Genomic DNA, 16225 nt, shown 5'->3' with positions numbered 1-16225 from the left:
ACACTTTTTAATGATTTTTTTTAAAACTATTTATTTATGAAATTGATATTCTGTTTTTAAAATGATTTTATTACTAGAAGTTTATACATGTACTTTTATATGTGGAACATGCTTTTATGACAATTGTCGAAATAAAGCTTACTTGACCTTTGAAAATAAATACAGCTATCCTCACCTGATCAAACATAAAGTCGAATAACATGCTTACTTACTTAAAAACGGGGAGACTCGTTTTTATAGGGTCAAATTAATCGTTCACAGCGTCTTTAAATATGCGCAAAACAGCTGATCGGTTCTGGTACACCCGTAGTCGGTATGGATTAATCAAACATTTCATTTAGAATCTGAGTATTACGTTCTAACTGGGTTAATGTTCCATAACTCCTGATTAGTGTAACTACATACCTATAAATTTTGAGGTGTATCGCTTAGTCCAGCTTATTATCTTCCGGCTTGGAATCAGTTTTGAGGCGGTAGTCCCACTTCTTTCTGTGTAACCTAGATGGTAGAATTTATTTATTACACATGTCTCTGCATGACTTATAGAGAACATGAATTATTTCATTATTTGCATTTTTGTGGGTCTGGATCTAGGATTTTAAGTCCTCATATGGGCCCAATTTTAAACACCCCACATGAAGGGTATTTTTCTCAAACTGCCTCCAAACCACTTTTCGAAGGACTTTAAAACGTAATACCATGGTTAGGGGTTCTCTTTAATAATCAGAATTGATTTCTATCCAAATGAACACTTTTTGCAACATTAGGATAATCAAAGACTGGGGGGAAAAGATAATGCTTTAATGTTTACCTTGCAGTTTGCATGCAGCTCTTAGATGACAATAGCTCACTGTTTTATGTTAGGATTTTAACTTCTAAACTACAAGCAACCAAAGATCTGTCTTTCAAAATCAGTAACCCACTGCCCTATTTACATTATTTGAACTTTGTGATCTGCATAGTACATATTCTTTGAAGCAGGCACATTAACTTTCTGCGCAACCTTTCCATGAATCAAAACTTCCACTAGACAAAACTCCGATCTCTCTCTCTAGGAAGAACATCAACCAACGTAGTTATCATAACATTTCTATTGTTGCCGAAAATTGCTGGAGGCCAGGAAGGAGGCAGCAAGCACTTTTAAATCCGTAATATACTTGCCACCCAAAGTCAGCACCCGGTGCAAACACACCGGTCGCACTGCCCTAGAGCTGGCACTTTTCAAGGGTCCAGTGACCTCAGTGACAGAGTCACTGTTGCTCTAGGGTGTGCTGCTTCATAAGCCTGCCAGCAAGACTAGAGGTGAACTTCAGTATGGATTGTGGTGGACAGGCCTCCATGATAAATCCACACTTGCCCCCAGTAGGGTAAACCTGCTGTTGCTATGACACTGGGGTTTCTATGGCCTTGCAGGGCCTTCTTAGACCTATCATGGGAATGTGCTCCCTCAGGAGAGTGGTCTGGGGGACTGGTCATGAAGGCTGAACCTGGTTCCTCAGTTGCAAATCCACTAGCTCTGACCATAGTACCACAACCTCTCCCCCACTGAACATCATTCTGCCCCACTGAGAGAAACTCGCACTGCATTCAGCTACAACCTAATTGTGCCCTGGTATAAATACCTGGATGTGACTAAGTTCAAATTAAACACTAGACAAGAGCAATATGCTGCCTAAAAAAACTTAACAACATCCGGAAAAAAGCAAACACCCATAGGGAATGCAAGATTAAGTAAAGCATGTAAAATGTAAGCATGAACAACATGGATTACACTCACTATTCAGAAATCAGTGTGTGCTTTTGCCTGAAAAGTTAAAGACATGACTACAGGGCCTGGAAAGGACCCGCTTCAATGTACATTGCTTATAGCCTTACAAAATGCAAGCAGTGTGGTTTAAAAAGACCACATCCATGACCACCGAGCCAAGATACGCATTTTGTTTTCCAGTCCACCCATCAATCCGGCATTGTAGTATCTCCAGGAGTCTTGCACTTCCTCATTCAAGGAAAACAATGCTGTTCAAAGAAAAGATAAAAGAAAAGTAGCACTTCACTAGCAAACTTTGTATAGTGGCGCTCACGTGTTTGGATGTGAATAAAATCAATCTGGCCACTTAGTGAAATAGAATATAGTCAGAAAAAGACAACATTTGCAGCTTAAGTATTTTTCGTTTTTGGATCCATTACACAGTGAAACAAATAAACGTAAGGAGGAAAGAGAGGGTGAGAAGTAGGCCAGGCCAGCCACCACCTCGCTCCCTGCTACAAGTGACACACAACAAACAAAGTCTTTGGCGAGACACCTTATGAATTACAACTATAAATAATGTACGCTACAAAAAAAGTCTAGAATTAGATTCGATTTAGTCAATCTAGGATTTTCCACTTCAATTAACTTTACATTCATTTTAAGTGAAATTATAAATCAGAAACAATTATACGGACACATAATATATTTCCATGGCAAATTGGCATGTTAGATTATTAGGCAGATACTGTGAACAAGCTCAAGTATTGAGTCTGCAATAGCTCGTATCCTTTTATCCCTTATAAGTAATGAGAGATGCTGTGGTCCCCAATGGCTTTTATGTATGCACAAATGACTTGACCAAGGATCTGTAACAAAGGTTGACTGTGGAGGTTCTGGACCTATAATTGGGAACTTGTGAGTGTGCTTTGGCAAAGAATGTGATGGGGTGTACTGCACTTACAAATCTCTGCATTCTACAAGCTCGACCATCCATGTACAGATTTTCAGCCTCATATTAGAGAACCACCCACAGTTATGTCTGCACCTTGATGATATGCCTATGTAGTCCTCGCAGTCAGTTGCTGGTCGCTTTCCCTACAATTCATTGACACACTCTGCCTTCGGTGACCCTTCAACACCTTATAACTGTAGCCTCTGTACTCCGCCAACACACACCCCGGCTATTAGCGGCAGCCTGTGCATTTGACTGTTGGCCTAAAATTAAGCAACAGTGTTAGAAGGGGCGATTCCGGGGAACAGGATGTACTCTCCTGACCACCCCAGAATCCTCCTCTCCCACAATTACTGCTGAGTCTTATTGTGCGGTCCCCGCTGGGGAGGACTGCTGAACGTACACACTGGACGCACACCACACTTATGAACAGACACCACACCGTGGATCTTGAGTAAGCACTTTCTTTATCACAGTTAAACGGGAATCAATATTTACAGTATTCGACAGTCATAAAGTCTTAGTTCGAAGGAATAGGGGAGCGGGACAGTCTCTCTCGTAGGTCAGTACGTCACGTATCCTGCGCACAGCCCTCAATCCTCAGGCCGGGGGAATACGGAAGATGGAGGTGGTACTGACTATCCTACTCACTTCGGGCGAGTTAAGTCGTTGGTAGCGTCAGTGGTCCAGCCGGACAAGAGGACTTAAAGGAAAGATGGCGGCTGGTGGGCCTGTGTGGCAATAATGGTGTCTGGTGGCCACGTGTAGGGATGCAGGAACGGGGCCACCGGCACTGGGTTAGGAATGCGGGGAGCATGGGGCAGGGCTCTGGGCGGACCAGGGACAGGTCGACCAGTAGTTCTCGGTGTGCAGGGCTGCGCGCACAGGTGCTGAGGATCGAGGGGAACCACGCCACGAGGCCAGGTCCAACAAACAGCTTCTACAAATTGCTCTTCGCCACCCCACATACTCACAAGATTGTCAGCGCTGTCTGCTGCTGTAGATAGGGGCGAGGGGTCACGGTCCTTTAGACACCCTCTGCTTGCTTACGCCAACAGCTCGCCTCAGAGTCACGTCACGTCACCCGACCATGATGCTGTAGACGTGCGCAGCGCGACAGGTCAGGTGGTGTGTGTGGGGGGGGGGGGTTTAATAAATTATAATGAGTAGGGCGGCGGGCGGAGTCTGATAGCCTAGTAGCCTGCCTGTACACGCGTCGGAGCACCGCAGCAGAGAATCCTTGTCCTGCTCACACCAGGCCTTAGTCAGACAGGCTTAATGTAAGCACTGTGTTCTGTTGTTGGGGCCGATTTGGCTGACCGTAGGTCGAACCAAATTGGCCCCAACAACAGAACCGGCCCCCTGTCACAAAACCGGCCCCCACCCCATCCAGCCTATTGGCGGATTGCCCGGTGCCCGGAATGACCAGTCCGGACCTGCACACAACCACACACACACAAGCACACACAACCACACACACAGCCACACAAACACAACCACACCCACAACCGCACCTACACACAACCACAACCACACATACAACCACACACACAACTACACACACAACCACACACACAATCAAACACACCCACACAACCACACACACAACCACACACACAACTACAACCACACACACAACCACACACACAACCACATACACACAACCACACACACAACCACACACACCACCACACACACAACCACACACACACAACCACACGCATACACAACCACAATCACACACACAACCACACACAACCACCCAACCACACACAACCACAAACACAACCACACACACAACCACAACCACACACAAGCACACACAACCACACTCAACCACACACACAAATACACACAACCACACACACACAAACACACACACAACCACACACACAAAACCATACCCACAACCACACACACACAACCGCACACACCCCCAACCACACACACACAACCCCACAAACACAACCGCACACACAGCCACAACCACACTCAACCTAACAACCACACAGAACCACACACAACCACAAACAACCACACACACACAACCACAAACACACACAACCACACACACACAACCACACACACAACCACAACCACACACACACAATCACACACACACAACCACACCCACACACACACAACCACAACCACACAACCACACACACAACCATACTAACATACAACCACACACACAACCACAACCACACAAAACAACACACACATAAACAATCACAAACACAACCACACACACACACAACCACACGCACACACAACCACAAACACACACACATCCACACACAACCACACACAACCACACAACCACACAAAACCACAAACACAACCACACACAAAACCACAACCACACACACAAGCACACACAACCACACTCAACCACACACACAAACACACACAACCACACACACACAACCACACACACACAAGCACACACAACCACACTCAACCACACACACAAACACACATAACCACACACACACACACAAACACACACACAACCACACTCACAAAACCATACCCACAACCACACACACACACACACAATCGCACACACACCCAACCACGCACACAACCCCACACACACAACCACACAAACACAACCGCACACACAACCACACTCAACCTCTAACAACCACACAGAACCACACACAACCACAAACAACCACACACACACAACCACAAACAAACACAACCACACACACACAACCACAACCAGACACACAGAACCACACACACACAACCACACCCACAACCATACACACACAACCACAACCACACACACAACCACACTAACATACAACCACACACACAACCACACAAAACCACACACACATAAACAAACACAACCACAAGCACAACCACAAACACAACCACACACAACCACACACACACCCACAAACACAACACCCACAACCACACACACAACCACACAGACACGACCACACACACAAACAACCACACACACCAAACCACGCACACAACCACACACACAACCAAGCACACACCACACACATACAACAACCACACACACAACCCCACACACAACCACACACAACCACAAACACACACAACCACACACACAACCACACACAGACATACAACCACACACAACCACACACGCACAATCACACACACAACCACAACCACACAGACAAACACAAAATCACAACCACACACACAAAAGCACACACACAACCACACACACAACCACATACACAACCACACATACACACAACCACGCACACAAAATAACACACACAACCACACCCAAAAACACACAACCACACACACACACAACTACACACACACACAACCACACACGCAACCACACACACACAACCAAACACACAACCATACATTTTTACTTTGCGCCGTCTGTTTTCCTTTAATTTGTGCTACTGCTGTTATTACCATTACCTGCTGCCAGCCCACACTGAGCACCGCCCCGGCATCTCCCTGTTCCACCGCGGGTTAATTATCCCGATTGAAGTGGAGGGAAAGCTTGTTCCGGGTAGGCGGTGGCCGAGAGTGGTGTTGCTGGGACATAAATTGAGACAGAAGGCGGAGCGCGCAGCGGACGCGACTGGGGGTATGAGAGGTGACTGTACTTCCCAACGCTAGCTGTTGACACTCCACACTCGCAAAGCTGCTTAATAGCAATTCTTAGCCCATATCTGTAAAGCTGAATTAATAGCTTTTTAAAACCATTATTTTTACTTTGCACCGTCTGTTGTCCTTTAATTTGTGCTACTGCTGTTATTACCATTACCTGCGGCCAGCCCACACTGAGCCCCGCCCCGGCATCTCCCTGTTCCACCGCCGGTTAATTATCCCGATTGAAAAGGAGGGAAAGCTTGTTCCAGGTGGGACATAAATTGAGACAGAAGGCGGAGCGCGCAGCGGACGCGTGCAGCGGCGCGCCTGAGTTGCGCCGGAGTTAAGCCCGTCTGCGCCCGTCAGCGCCAGACCAGCGCCAGACGCCAGTCCTTATTCTTTCTACTTCAAGGTACCACGCATCATGGCAATTATCAGGTATTCCCGATCAGAGCTCCTCTCACTTAATACTTCACATTCCTTTAATAACGAACCCGTCCAACAGCCTATACTTACGTCATTGCCCAAACACCTCACCTGTATGTATGGCAACGTATGCTCACAGCCAAAACACGCTTCGAAGTATGGGCATTAATTGACCAAGAAGGGGGCGTGGCTTGGATGCAGAGGAGGTAGGCAGCGTGAGCTCGGAGCTCCGCGCCCGATCCCGAAAAATATCCTGAATATCTGATCGGACCCCGACGAAATCGGTATAATCCGACACTGGAAGGTGCCACGGAGGGTCCGGCGCCGACGGCGGACGACTCGAGTCCATTCCAAGCCCGGTATCTGAATCTGAAAGCTGGACTCAGGCGTGAAGTCATCGACCTAAAATGGCGGCGGTGGCATGAGGCACGGAGACGACGGAGCCGCTGGCCCGAAGCCACATTAAGGGCTGCTACTTTCTCAGATAGGAGGTGTTGACGGCTGCATCGGACCTCTCTAGGGGTGCTGGAGTGGACCCTTAGCGCGCCACCGGCGGTGGTTGGGAGCCGAACCCTTGGAAGTGGCGGCGACACCGTGGCGGCGACCCAGTGACGATGACCCCGGGTCTCTGAGCACGACTGGCGCCAGTCGGATTAGCGGTCAACCCTGATTCCGAGAGGCAACCTTGGCTCCGGAGACTAGAGTGGTGCCCCAGGCGTGGAACGCGGCGGGCCTTTTCCACTACTGCTACAGGGGGACCTTTCTAAGGGCGAGGCCCAGCGACGTGCGGAGCGGGAACAGAGACAGCTTTGGAGGCCACCGCTCGTGCCAGCCCAGATGGGGAAGCCGAAAGGGAAGGGAGATGGTGCGACCGATACGGAAGCCGCGGAAGGCGCAGATCGAGACCAGTCGGCGCTGCAGCGTATGCAGGACCGTATCCTGGAGGCCATCGCCACCACAAAGGACGCCTTGCAACAGGATATAGCCCAGGTGGCGACGGGCTTGGGCCTCCTGAAAGCTGACCACGATAAGCTCAAGGACAGAGTGAAATCCGTGGAGATCACGGTTCAGGAATTGGCCCGAGCCATGCAGCGGTGAAGGCGCAGATGGCGGATGTGATGGATCGTTTGAAGGTGCTGGAACGGAGGGCCGAGGACGCGGAAAACCGGAATAGGCGCAACAACGTACGCCTCGTAGGCCTGCCGGAAAAAATCGAAGGAGACGATATGGTGGGCTATCTCGATAATTGGTTGCGAACAGAGGTGGCACCAGAGGGACTGTCCCCCTTCTTCTCCCTTGAGCGAGCGCATAGGGTTCCGGCGCGTCCGCCGGCCCCGGGTCTCCCGCCTCGCCCAGTGGTGTTCAAGTTGCTCCATTACAGAGACAGAGACTGGCTATTGCAAAGGGCGAGAGAGGCAGGACCCTTTCAAGTGGATAACAACAGGGTCACTATGTTCCCGGACTATACGTTTGAGACGCAGAGGCTCAGGGCGAACTTCCTGTCTCTTAAGCGGGAGCTCCGTGATGAAGGCATCAAGTACTCCCTGTTATTCCCAGCGAAGCTGAGAGTGGTGGTAGATGAACAGACACTCTTCTTCACGTCCTCGGCGGACACTTGGGCCTGGTGGGACACTTATAAAGCGGGAACGGATGGTGCCAAGGCCAGGGAGGAGGAGGCTAAGGTGACACAACCGATCAGGAAATCTCAACGGATCAGGAAGAACCGCAGGAGGACCGGCAGGCCTTCGGTGTCACAGACGGAGACGGAGAGACAAGCGGCCCTACAGGCAGTGGCAGACTTATCCAAGACTACCAGAAGTCAGTCCGGGAAGGGCACGGACTCGGAGGACCCGGGCACGGGCTCAGAGACGGGACTTTCGGAATTTGGTGGAGCCAGGGGTCCTATCGTGACGCCACAGACTTCGGAGGAGATACTTGAGGCGTGTTAATCTGGACTAGTGGAGTGGACTCGCTGGTTGGACACCGGGGCGCTGGGCCCGTGGCAGTGGAACACTGTTACTTGAGGTTTCGGGGCGCTATGATGTGGGGATTGTGGGGTGGAGTGTGCGGGGATGATTTGCTTTCACGAACCTTTCGCATCGTACCGCGCCCTACTGGCCCTTAAGGTCATCGCAGTGGAGACTGTGACCATTACTGCCTTTCTTTGAGGGGTGGTTGGGAGTGTTGGTTTGGATGGGGGTACTTCCAATTGCGGGGGGGCCTGTCCTGGGGGGGTGGGAATTGAGAGCAGTTGGGGTTGCTCGGGGTGTTGTTGTTGTTGGGGGGGTTTGGCTTCCTGTTTGGAGAGGGAGGGTGGGTTGGTCCGTGGTCGCGGAGCGAACGAGGTCAATGATCTTTATTGTTCGGTCTGGTTGTGTGAAGGGGAATGGCTAGTACCGGGGCGCTGAAATGTGTGTCCTGGAATGTGCGGGGGCTGCAGTCCATGACACGCAGGCATAAAGTTCAGGCATACCTCAAGCGTAGGGGGGTTCACATAGCGTTCCTGCAAGAAACACATCTTAATAAGCAAGAAGGGATAGCACTGCAGAGGCGTTGGAGGGGGCAGCTGTTTAATACGACGTTCTCAGCTTTTGCAAGGGGGGCGCTGATTTGGATACGAGCGGGGGTTCCCTTCCAGGTTACTAAAACATTGGTGGACCCTGAGGGCAGGTATGTGGCGGTGGAGGGGAGGCTGAAAGGCAGGATGGTATCTCTCTGCAGTGTGTACGCTCCCAATGTGGATCTGCCCGCATTTTTGTCTTCACTCTCGGGTAAACTGGCGGGTTATTTGGCGGGGCCGGTGCTCCTGGGGGGGGATTTCAATTCGGTCGAGGATGTGGTATTGGATAGGTCCCATCCCCCACTGCGCGCGTCCCCAGTGCATAGGGTAGCCAAACGCAGGTTGGAGTGGCAGGAGAGCTGGGCCCTCACGGATGCATGGAGGGCATTACACCCCACTACTAGGGACTACTCCTTTCACTCGCACCTGCATGATCTACACGTTAGGCTGGACGCGTTTCTGTGTTCGTCATGCGTACTTTCTGCGGTGGGAGGGGCGGAATATTTGGCCCGGACGATATCGGACCACAACCCTTTGTTGCTATCCCTGAACTGGATGGTGACTGCTAACTGCGTACCAACATGGCGCCTGCAACCTGACACCCTGGATGACTTGTTGTTCAGGGAGGCCCTTGGAGAACGCATTGAGTGTTATTTTGAGGAGAACAGTGGCTCGGCCTCCACGAGGGCGGTGGAGTGGGGTGCGTTTAAGGTGGTGGTGCGAGGGCACTGTATTGGACACACGGCTGGGGCTTGCAAGACTTTGTTGGATGATTTGGATAAGGCTGAAACGCGGTTGAGAGATCTAGAGAAGGGTCGCCCAAATCACCCTGAGTTGCAGGAGGGGCTTAGTGGGGCCAGGGAGGGGCTGGCTGTGGAACTGGAACGGCTGCGCAGCTTTGACCATAAGGCGTACATGACGAGGGCGCACGCGGAAGGCGATAAGGCGGGGTCTATGTTGGCATTGCTCGCTAACCCAGTCAGGAGGGGTATGCCGATCATGATGATCCATGAGACAGGGGAGGAGCCCTGCCATACCCAACCCGGGATCCTGAATAAGTTTCGGACTTATTATGAGGGTCTCTATGAGAGTGGTGAAACAGGGGGGACGGATGAGCTAGGCGAGTTTTTGGACGGCTTACAACTGCCGAGAGTAGAGGATTCAGAGGCAGAGGAGCTGGGTCGACCCATTACGCTCGGAGAGATAGGGTGTGCAGTAAAACAAATGGCTAGAAATAAGACCCCGGGACTCGACGGACTCCCGATCGAGTTTTATAGTAAATATCTGGAGTACCTTGCTCCCCGGTTGCGAGAAGTCTACAATGAGGCACAATCGAGAGGTCGGCTCCCGGGCTCCATGTGTGAAGCCCTCATGATCCCGCTCTTAAAACCGGGCAGAGAGGGAGCGGCTTTATCCTCGTACCGTCCGTTGTCCATGTTGACGACGGACTACAAGATCCTGAGTAAAATTCTTGCCAACAGACTGCTGGTGCACATGACTGGCCTTGTTCATAAGGACCAGTGCGGTTTTATCCCGACGCGCAACACTACCCATAATATTCGCAGGCTTACGAGACTGATGGGGGCGGACTGGCCAGGCGCCGTCTCTCCATTTGTCCTTTCTATTGACATAGAGAAGGCCTTCGACAGTCTTGAATGGGGGTACTTGTACGAGGTGATGCGACGCTTCGGGCTGGGGGACGGATACATAAACTGGACCAAGGTCCTGTACACTGATGCGGTAGCGAGAGTCCGAGTGGGCACTCTGATCTCGAGGCAATACCCGGTCCGGCGTGGCACCAGACAGGGGTGTTCCCTATCTCCGCTCCTGTTTGCCCTGGCGATGGAACCCTTCGCTGTGGAGGCCAGGTTGGGCCGCCACTATGCCGGATTATTATTCAGGGGCAGGCCACATTTCATTTCTTTATACGCAGATGATCTGCTGATGTTTTTGGCTAACGCGGGCCCCGAGCTAGAGGGGGAACGGCGGTTACTAGGGCGGTTCGGCCGGCTATCGGGCCTGAGGGTCAACTGGCCTAAGTCCTGCTTATTCCCCCTGAGGTCAGGAGAACCGTGTCCACTCACCGCGCAAGAACTCCGGTGGGAACCGCGCTGTCTGCATTATCTGGGAGTCTATATCTATCACACCCCGGCTGATCTACTGGAGGGTAACATCACCCGTTGTATTAACGCCCTACGGGGGAACATGGACTTCTGGTCTACCCTGCCGCTATCCCTGGCTGGTAGGATTTCCCTGCTTAAGATGGTGGCCCTGCCCAGGCTGTTGTATTATTTTAGGACGCTCCCGGTGTGGATCCCGAGCTCTATTTTTAGGCGCCTGAGATCTCTGGTCATAGCGTTCTTATGGGGCACGGGAAGGAGGCGCATAGCGCTCGACACTCTGCTACGCCCCAAGGATGAAGGAGGATTGGCGGTGCCTGATTTTGAAGGTTATTATCTGGCCGCGCAGCTGCAGATTTTCACTCAGGAGGTCGCGAGAGTGTATAGAGGCCCTGAGGACGCGAGAGTAGAAGGTACCCCGCGACACGTGCTGGCGTACATCACATTACACCAGAAGCTCCGGGTAGGAGACCTGACGGTTGAGGAGCAGACGTTCAGACTCTGCTGGGACCGGGCCCGCAAGCGAGCGGGGGTCCGCCTTATGTATGCCCCTGAAATCCCGTTGGGGATGGTCACGGCCCTCCCTCATGGAGGGGACTGGTCGCGCTTGCTGGGTTGGGAGGAGGCGGGGATACAAATGCTGGGCGATTTATATGAGGATGGGGTACTGCTGCCATTTCAGGAATTGCAGGAGCGGTTCGACCTACCGAGGGGCGACTACTTGTTGCACGCAGCGGTCACGGGCGCCATGCAGGCTCACTGGGGGGAAGGATTGCAGGAGCCGGGCACCTCCATGGCATGTCAATACACGATGATGGCAGCGGGGACCTTTAAGGCTGTCACCTGCTTGTACTCCAGGATGCAGAGGGAGGCCTTACAGCCACTGACGGCTCTGAAGGCCAAATGGGAGCTGGACCTCCAATTAGAGATCCCTGATACGACCTGGGGCCAGCTGCTGAGGCGGGTACGGAAGAGCTCGAGGAACGCCAGGTTTCAGTTAATCCACTTCTACATCATTCACAGGGCATACCTCACGCCGGGGAAAATACGACAATATTTCGGGATAGAACACGCTGCTTGCCCCAGATGCAATACGGTTGGGGCGGACCTGGGTCACATGTTATGGGATTGCCCCTCTCTGGGAGACTACTGGCAGGAAGTTGGGCGGGCCCTCAACAGTGCAACAGATAGGGACATCCAGTACACGAAAGCGGTGGGTGTCCTCCATTGGTTCCCACACACGCCTAGAAACAAGACTACCAGCAAATTTATAGACTTGGGGCTCATTCTAGCTAAGCGGGAGATAACGAGAAATTGGAAATCGAGAGTGGGGCCCACGTATAAAAGATGGTATGGGGAATGCCTGCGGTGGGCGGCATGTGAGAGCACCTTGAGATACCAGGTGGCCTGGAGAACGAATGATGAGAAGGCTCTGGAGAGGGCGACTGCGTGGGAAATGATGGTGCAGGCGCTCCGTGACGTAGATGATGAGGAGCAGGTGGGCGAGGAGGAGTTGGTTTTGGCAGACCCTGTCACCATACCGGGGAACACACCTTAGTGAATGTATGTACTTCCTACACCACAACAGACGTTCTTACAACAATGATATAGCGCGGCGCGACCACGGGGGGGGAGGGAAGGAAGCTGGAATTGGCGGGCTGTTGGGGAACGAAATTATGGGGCGGGGAGGGGTGAAAATCACGAAAAGCAACCCAGCAATACTTTAGTACTACTAGTGTCGGACAATGTAAGGTATTACGAGAACTACTAATGGACAGAAGCCAAACCGTGCCTAAGGAGGGGGCGGACCTCCTGGACAAGAGCACAATGAACATTGCCATTTCTTGTTTACGGAGAAATTATACTTTTGATTATATTGTCTGTACAATTATATTGGTGATGCAATAAAAATGATGTTAAAAAAAAAAAAACATTAATTGACCAAGAAAAACCAGATCTCTTTTTCATGACTGAGATATGGCTTCAAGATTCATCCCTTCCAGATCTCGCGACAGCTCTACCTGGGGGTTACAGCATTATCAGACTAGATAGGACTGCTAAGAGGGGGGAGGAACAGCAATAGTATTTAAATCCTTTAAAAAAATCTCTATTATTGATACACAAATCTCCAAACGAGGAGAATTTTTTTATCTTCTCCCTTAACTTAAATAGCAAGGAATCCTGGAAAGGTGCGCTTGTTTATAGACCACCTGAAAATAAAACCCACTTCGCGACCCAGCTATTGGAGATCCTGGCTCCGCATGTTCTAGCCTGTAATAATTTTTTGCTAATAGGCGATTTCAACTACCATATTGAATTACAGCAAGATACGCACACCTTAGAACTTACGGATAGCTTAAATACATTGGACATGACGTTACTGGAAACTGGTCCCACACACAATGCTGGACACACTTTAGACTTCCTTTGCACTAATTCTCAAGGTATTCAGATTGTTGAACTCTGTCCAGTTATATGGTCTGACCACATGGTAATAAAGTTCAACATCAGTGTGAAGATGATTAAATCTGCCCACGTAAAGGAGGAGAAATTAAGCAGGCCCTGGAATAAAATTAACCCCGATTCTTTCGCTAGCGCATTCTCACCTTCCCCTGTGACTTCTAATACAGACCCAGACAAGGCAGTATTAGATATAGATAAAGCGATCACTAAGGCATTAGATCATATTGCCCCAAAACAGCAAACTAAACGTCCAAACACGAGGTCCCCCTGGTTTACACCTGAGTTAAAACTTGTCAAGCAGGCCACCAGGTGTGCCGAGCGTAAATGGCGAAAATCCAAGGACGCCATGGACAAACAACAATATAAATCGACACACAAGGAATACATGTGTCAGATAGCTGCTGCTAAGAAAGATTACCTAGGAACGAGAATTGAACAAGCTGGCAATTCCCATAAAGAACTATATTCCATAGTAAAGGAATTCTCAAATCCTTCCTCCTGCCAGCCCCCCATTATTGAGTCCCAAGAGTGGGCCGATAAACTCTCTACCTATTTTAAGGATAAAATAGAGGTCATCCACAAAGCCTTCCCTGAAGAGATTGAACAATTTACCAGGGCGGAAAATGTCACAAACACATTTAATACACCGACTCCGGAACTAACACCTATGTCTAAGTTCCTTTTAGAATTCAATACTTTTACCAAGGAGGAAGTCAGCGACAAATTAAAGAAAGTTAAATCAGGCTCCCCAAGTGATCCAGCATCTGCCCAGATCCTTGTAAAAATAGCCCCTGCCATGCTAACCGAAATCACAGAAATCTTTAACCTGTCGACGGCCCAGGACATCTTTCCTGCGTCATGGAAAAGAGCAATTGTTAGACCTATTTTAAAAAAGAATAATGCAGACCTTAAGCAACCTATTAACTATCGCCCCATCTCCCTCCTTCCACTCTATGGCAAAGTAACAGAGTCCCTAATTAACAAACAACTAACTCAATAATTAGAAGACAACACCCTATTGGACACCTCCCAATCGTGCTTTAGAGCCTGCCACAGTACCGAGACCGCCCTTCTGGAGGTAGTTGATAACATTCGGCTAGCCTTGGATGCTAAACAATCTGCCATCCTGATCTTATTAGACCTGTCAGCGGCCTTCGACACCATCTCCCACAGCGTCCTGTTAAGACGGCTGGCGGAGATTGGTGTCGGAGGTCGTGCGCACAGATGGATTCAGAGCTACCTATCAGGGAGACGGTTACAGGTCAAGATTGGCTCATTCTCCTCCTCCTATGTGGATAATGACAAAGGTGTCCCACAGGGCTCTATATTGAGCCCTACATTATTTAATGTATAATTATCCCCACTGGCGAAGGTGATCAAAACATATGGCTTTGATACGGTATCCTACGCCGACGACACCCAGATTCTGATAACTTTAGGCCCCAATCCAGCTGATGCCAAATTGAGATTCCAACAGTGCATGATTGCCATCCAAGAATGGATGACAAACAATTATTTAATGTTAAATGTAGAAAAGACGGAAATCATGCTGTTTGGCATGGCAAACAAAATTTGGACAGATGAATGGTGGCCTCCATCTCTAGGCTTATGCCCAACCCCAAAAAACTCAGTCAGAAATCTGGGAGTCATCATTGATGATAAACTGTCCCTGTCCCCACACATAAATAAGGTTGTCCACTCCAGTATAGGGCTAATGAGAAGCCTTAGAAAGATCTTCAAGTGGCTCCCACTTGCCTCCCGTAAGCCTCTTATTCAGGGTCTCATAATCAGCCGTCTTGATTATGGTAATGCGCTATTGGCTGATGTAAATGCTAGCGCTCTAACTAAACCCCAGACTCTACAAAATTCAGCTGCAAGGCTGATACTTGATCTTCCACCTCGCACCCCCTCAGCTCCATGCCTGAAGGCTCTTCACTGGCTCCCAATAAGAAAGCGATTCTCATTCAAAATATATTGTTTGGTGCATAAATCCATCAATGGTCTCGGACCTAAATACCTGCAGAGAAAGCTTCAAGGCTACTGCCCAGGGAGAACCTTGCGCTCATCTAACAAACACTATTTAATGCTCCCTAAGGTTAGGACAGTCAGAAATGGGGACAGAAGCTTTTCCAAAATAGGCCCCTCCACCTGGAATACCCTTCCTTTATCTCTTAGAACGGACCCAAACCACAAAATTTTTCGTAAAAACCTTAAAACTTGGCTTTTTAACTGAAATTAAATCCCATGTCAGTCCTCTATAGCCCAGTCCTTCGCTAGCGCTCTGAGACCGAACGGTGAGTTATGCGCTATACAAAAATAAATACATACATACATACATACAT

General features: G+C 49.8%; 1 long non-coding RNA gene across 1 annotated transcript in view; it reads right to left on the bottom strand.

The window, feature by feature from the left end:
• Nucleotides 1–1896: 1896 nt before the first annotated feature.
• LOC147705830 (uncharacterized) overlaps nt 1897–16225 on the bottom strand; it is a 157828-nt gene continuing 143499 nt past the window's right edge. The window contains exon 4 of the long non-coding RNA XR_015297609.1: nt 1897–2016. This is a non-coding gene — a long non-coding RNA (uncharacterized LOC147705830). The remainder of the gene's footprint in view (nt 2017–16225) is intronic.

Source organism: Lissotriton vulgaris, chromosome 7 (genome assembly GCF_964263255.1).
Source record: "Lissotriton vulgaris chromosome 7, aLisVul1.2, whole genome shotgun sequence".
NCBI classification, from domain to species: domain Eukaryota; kingdom Metazoa; phylum Chordata; class Amphibia; order Caudata; family Salamandridae; genus Lissotriton; species Lissotriton vulgaris.
The sequence above is the reverse complement of the archived record's forward strand: the minus strand, read 5'-3'. Positions and strand labels throughout refer to the sequence as shown.